The sequence below is a fragment of the Musca autumnalis genome, unplaced genomic scaffold (genome assembly GCF_047663935.1).
Source record: "Musca autumnalis isolate F117 unplaced genomic scaffold, ASM4766393v1 scaffold_5, whole genome shotgun sequence".
In the NCBI taxonomy this organism is placed as follows: Eukaryota; Metazoa; Arthropoda; class Insecta; order Diptera; family Muscidae; genus Musca; species Musca autumnalis.
This window is the reverse complement of record NW_027412088.1, coordinates 178,546,782-178,553,215: the sequence shown is the minus strand read 5'-3', so window position 1 is coordinate 178,553,215 and position 6,434 is coordinate 178,546,782.

Sequence of the window (6,434 nt, the reverse complement as noted above, 5' to 3'; positions counted from 1 at the left end):
GTTCTATCACACGGCCGCTCCTGGTTGAGTCCTCGACAAATATGTGTAGAGATGGCGTGCAGCGCTGTTGATGATCGGCAACTTGATACCTATTTATAATGCTGGGGAGGATTAAGGCCTCAAGGGTCTTCGCTACAGGTGGCTAGCGACAGGTTGAGAACTTTAGTGAGATATTCTACTCCCGGCTCATCCAGCTGTTTCAACATTACCATGAAAATTGCGTCAGGGCCCAACGCGTTCCTGATGGCATTCGCAACATCATCCACTATAAACTGTGGTGGTTCATTCTCGGCAGGAAGAGATCTAATGCTACGTAACACTCTTCTCTTCGCCCTGTTACTCTCGGGGTGCTTGACAAACAGTCGATTGAAGTAACTTGCACACCTCTTCGGGTCAGTCAACGTAACGTCGCCAAACATGACTGAGGTCCTCTCCTTCCTCCTTCCGGGGTTCGAGAGTGACTTAACCGTTGTCCACAATTTACTTTTACCGGCTCCAATGTTGCAACTCTTCAGATGATTTAACCACTTGTTCCGCTTATGTTCGCCGACCAGCCTGTTAACTTCCAGTGTCAGCTCCCTGACTCTGGGGTCGTCGGGGTTTTTTCGACGAAGCTCATCTCGCTCATTTGCTTATCCCGTCGCTCTGCTGGGAAATTTGGTCTTACTTCGGGTATTCGACCAGCAGGTATATGGCGAGCGGCTGCAGCATTGATGATTGTCAGACCAGGTGACACGATGGTTATGTCTGGCGAACTGTGACACGCTCCTTAAATTCTGGTAGGGGCGTCCTCATTGACCGAGCAAAACGTAGAGCTATCAATCTGCTCAGCCAGCGCTATACCTCTCTGGTCGTTTCGGAGGGCCGAATGCCACATCTCATGATGCGCATTAAAGTCCCCCAGGACCAGACGAGTATGGCCTTCCAAAAGCGGGCTAATGCCAGGCTTATAATCTGAGATACAGCTATTTCGCGGCGGGATGTATACGTTCAGCAACTATATCTCGGCAGTTCCACACTTGACTGCTACCCCCATACATTCCATGTACGGGTCATTAGAGGCAGGCTCAAGCGAGATAGGTCTGTATTGAACAGACTGGTGCAAAAGGAATGCTAATCCCCCACCTCCACTTCTGGTGCGATCCTTCCTTATTACTATGTAACCATCACAACGTACTGAGCTGTGGTCGTTCAGCATGGTTTCCTGCACCGCCGCGACCGTGATCTTCTTCCGATTCATAAAGTCCACTATTTCATCGATCTTACCTCGGAGTCCATTGAAATTAAATTGCAAAAAGGATGCATTCTTTGGGATTGGGGCAACAACGGCTGGTGTTAAAGGCTGCGTGTGCGGTTGTTGTCGAGGGGACTGCAGGGGAGTTTCGTAGTCAGACGACGAGGGAGTTTCGTAATCCGACGACGACTCACTGGGGACTGTGTTCACGCAGCATGCAGCAACATAGTCCGTCACGTGGACAAGTCCAGAGCAACCCCTTAGATGCACCCACTCCTGACATCTGTTGCATCTCACCGAAATTCGGGTGTGGCTGAAAATGCGGATGTGACAAACTGAGCACAGATATATTGGTCCTGGGTTTTCCTCCGTCCCGGCACGGACCAAGAGAATTCGGACCAGGCATTCCGGGATATGCTGCTCCCAACACAGAAAAACGAAACAAATACAAACATATGTACACTGAGGTGGCAGCCGCTGGCCGGAACATTGGTTTTGTGTTGTTCCGGGTCAATCCGGTACGAAAGAACCCGCTGCCGTGGGATTGATCACCATAGTATGGAGGGTATATTAAGTTTGTTTTTCCGTTTGTAACACATCGAACTAATCATTTGTAAGCATATAAAGTATATATATTCATGATCAGGATAAAATTCTAAGACGATCTAGCCATGTCCGTCTGTCCGTGTGTTGGAATCACTCTGGCTTCCGCAAGATTTGGGCTAGAGCGCTATATTTTTGCACCCGGATGTCTTTTTTCCATGGGCAGGTCAAGTTCGAAGATGGGTTATATCGGACCACTTTTTGACATAGACCCAATATAGCGGTACCTCCCGATTTTCGGCATTTTGGGGATTTTAGCTACATCTTTTGACCAAACCACCTACAATTCAACATTTGAGATTCCCAGTGATCATAAAACATCTCCACCAAAAACCGTCAACAAAAGTCCATGTTTTGGTATAGCCCCCATATAACGGTACCTCCCGATTTTTGGTATTTTGAGGAGTTTAGCTACAATTTTTTACCGAACTACTGTTCTCAACTGACTGTTGAGGTTCCTAGTAACGAACTATCTGTAATTCGAAAAACTATCCACCTAGGTCCATGTTTTGGTAGAGCCCCTTATAACGGTACCTCCCTATTTTCGTTTTTTTATTTTAGCTAAAATTTTTGACCTAAACACCTACAGTTCGACATTTGAGGTTCCCAGTGGTCACAAAACTTCTCCATCAAAAACATAAGTCCACACTTTGATACATAAGTCCACACTTTGATATATATAAAGTTCCCGACCGATTGAATACATTTTTTATGCTTTTTTACCTTATTAAGGTATCAGTGGTCTCAAAATATCTCCGCCTAAAATTGTGGACAAGAAAGAAAATAATTATTCCGTTTTAGTTCAGAATATTTTATGATGGAGGCATGGCACAATTACCAAGGTAGTGGTATCACACCTGTTCAAATATGAAAAGTCAAACAGCTTTTTTAAAAAAAATATTTTTGTTGTAATTTCCCCAACAACATAAAGAAAGTTTTGAAATAACATATTCAAAATTTTACGATGCCACTACCTTGGTAATTGTGCCATGGGCGGAGGGTATAAAATTTTTACTTGTTAGGTATTAAAACTGATATTAAAACTCTTCACAAGGATTAAGGCACCTTTAAAACCTTAATAGGACTTTAGTGGATCTGGAAAAACCCTTAAAAATATATCAAAAGCAGAACAATCTTGAACCCTTTGAGATTTGTAAAGGCTGAAACGGGTTGTGAAGTCTTTAAACACATTTAAAGTGGTCCCTTAAAATTTTTCAAAGGGCAGCAAAATATCGTCAGAGCCCATCAATAAATCTGCGAAAAACCTTCGAACAGTTTTCAACCTTCAGAAAGATTTTAGAAGGCCCACAAATATTTCTTTTGACCTAAATAGACCTCAACATATACTCAAGACCTGAAGACCTTTAAAAAGATCTTTAAAAATAACTTCCGGTACCTAAAAAGCTTACAACGGATAACAATTGGAAATGAGGCATTAGAGAACGCAGGCATAGAATTCTACTTATAAAGATTTTAAGGTAATTAATTGGCGCCCAACATGAATCCTTGACTTAATTTCAACAGCATCTTAATAACAAAGGAAAAAAGCCAAAGAGCATATAAACATGGTACCTAACTCAAAATTAATCAGTTTAGGTATTTTATGGGCCTAAAGAAGGCATTCAAACATTCTGAAAGTCTTCTATCTACCTTATGACCTAAAAAGAGATCAAAACTCTATAGCCTTATTATGATTACCTTATATCGCGTATGCCGACACTCCGGACTGACTTCTGAGTGACTTCCAAGTCGTTCGTTTACATTTATTTTATAATTGAACACATTTGAACAAATATGGAAAATTTACTAGGTCCAAGTTTACAGTCATGTACCAGTTTATTTATCATTCCTCTCTTCTGTTGTTGTTTAAAAAATAGAAGAGAGTAAGAGTAAAATGTCGCAACTGACGCTTCGTCCTTTACTTGGGGATATAAATGTGTCAATTGATTCCCTTCGCATTACTGAAGCAGTCAATAGTGTAATAGTACCACTTAGAACTAGTTCTGAACTAATTAAATTGGCAATGATTGAAAATTTTATTGCTAGCGGGATAACTGTTGTGATGACGGCTCCTGGTCGACGATTTTTCTGAGTCAATCCGGTGCATAGAACCATCCGCCGTTTGATTGGTACTAGTTATTTGGTGTTATTGTATCAAGTACGTGATAAATTTTTCACTTTACAGTCTAAAGCCTAAATTATATTCCGAAATCGAATGTTATAATTCATCGTCCCGAAATAAGGGTCATTCAATCCATTCATCGCAATTCCCATTTATTTCTATCCACTTCTGAAACTCCATACATTGCTCGCTAGTTAACTATTTAAAGGGTGTAAGGGCAGGGAAGGTGTAATGTCAAGCTCTGCTTCAAAGCCTCAAGATCGCGCAATAGCATCTTTGGTACTAAGATGTTCAGGCAAAACTTTTTAAGTTATTAGATTTCCAGCTTTACATCATCACTTGTATCCTTTCACCTTTAACAACAACAAAACTTAAAATAATTTGTTATATTTTTAGTACTAATAATATTAATAAGTCATTAAATATACATTCATATTTATATATAAATATTTTTCTAGTCATTTAGTAAAAATAAAAAGATAAAAGAAAAAATACAAAAATATATATTTAAGATTTTTCTAAAATAAATATTTAATGTAATTTCGAAATGCATATTCATTAAAAATATTGAAAAAGAAAATGAAACAAAACTCTTGAAAAATTGCTCACCGACATGGAGGGGAGGAAGGTAAATAGGGGCGATTTTACATCAACTCCTAATTGCATACATTGATCGAATGCCACCTTAGAAAACCTTCTCGACATCCATTTATTTATAACGATACTCGTAGCTAAAGCAAGAGTATTATAGATAATCAGTGGACCACTTAATGGTGCGTCGCTGCTACTTATTATCCCTTAAGTCAAAGGAGTGCTCCCCAATGACCTTCCACCCCTTACACATACATAACAAACACACAAACTCGAGACTAAGCACAAATTTAATTTTTATTTTCTAACAATTTAATTATGAGAAAATTTTCTAAACAAAACTAATGCTCAACGTATAATCAAAATTTAAATTGTTAACATTAATTATGTTGGATGTCCTAGGTACCAGAAGAAGATTTAAAATATACTACGGAAAGGCAATGAAAGCATAAAGCGTTACAATAAAATATTAAAACATAATAAAAAATATAATAAACAAATATTAAAATATAATATTTGTTTCAAATTATTCAAATTTCCGCCCGCTGGAAACATCTTAAAAAATATGTACAAATTTCTTTTGTACACCTAGATAACATTTTATGCTTTCATTTTTGACCTTTCCAACTTAAAAAAAGGCGAAAGATATCAAAAATATTTAGAAAAAATTATACTAGGTACGCTTTGTCTTAAACCTAAAGAGAAACTCAAACATTGTCTCAATATTTTTTGTATGTATTCAAAATTTTGAAATAATAATATTAAGAAACGAAAAAAAAAAACAAACAAATATAATAAGAAAAAATTGTTTATGTTTTTTATTTATTTTTCTTAACTAAGGATCAGCAAATAATCTTTTAGAAAAAGGAGAATTAAAAAATCCTCAAAACATGGATTTTAAAAATATTTTATATTAAAATAAACAAAACGTGGCTAAAAAATATATTTTATTTAAATCTAGAATTTTAAAAACAAATATGTTTTTCCACTAATAAATTAGTTGTTTTAAAATAATAAAACAACAACAATGGGATTAAGCCGGACTATTTTGAAAAACAAAACACAAAATAAAAATATATTTATCATTGAAACCGCGAATTTTTAAAACAAAAAAATATTTTTATTTATATCGTGGATATTTTAAAATATTTAAAACTAAACTTTTTTAAATAAGTATTTTTTATTTAAATCCAAAAGTCGTGGATTTTTTTTAAAAATTAATTTTTCAAAAGTCCGCTATAAGTGGATTTTTTAAAAATTTATTTCCAAAAATCAACAATGCGTCGCTTTTTTAATTTATTATCCAAAACATGGGTGCCACCGTGGTGCAATGGTATGCACAATGGTATGCTAAAGGTCGTGGGTTCGATTCCCAGGCCAGGCAACAATTTTCAACGGTGGCAAAATGCCCCTCAGTGATGTTGGCGGCATTTCCTGAGTATTTCAACCTTGTAAAACTTCTCTACAAGTGGTGTCTTAGGACAAGCCGTTCGGACTCGGCAATAAACAGTAGGTCCCATATCATTGAGCTAATGTGAATAGGGGATCTGGGTGTTTGTGGAACAATTATATATATTATATCCAAAACATCAGTAAAATGTACTTTCCAAGAAATCAAAACGCTTGTATTACAAAAAAAACTATATTGAAATAATCCACAAGGCATGGATTTTTTAATCTATTCTTCAAAATTCCTTAATGCGTAAATTTTTTAAATTAATTATTAATGCGTGGATTTTTTTTAAACTAAATTCTTCAAATGCGTGGACTTTTTTTAACATTTTTTCTTCAAATGCGTATTTTTTTTTAAAAAATTATTTCTTCAATTGCAGTGATTTTTTTTAAATGTATTCTTCAAAAATCCAAAATGCGTGTATTTGTTTT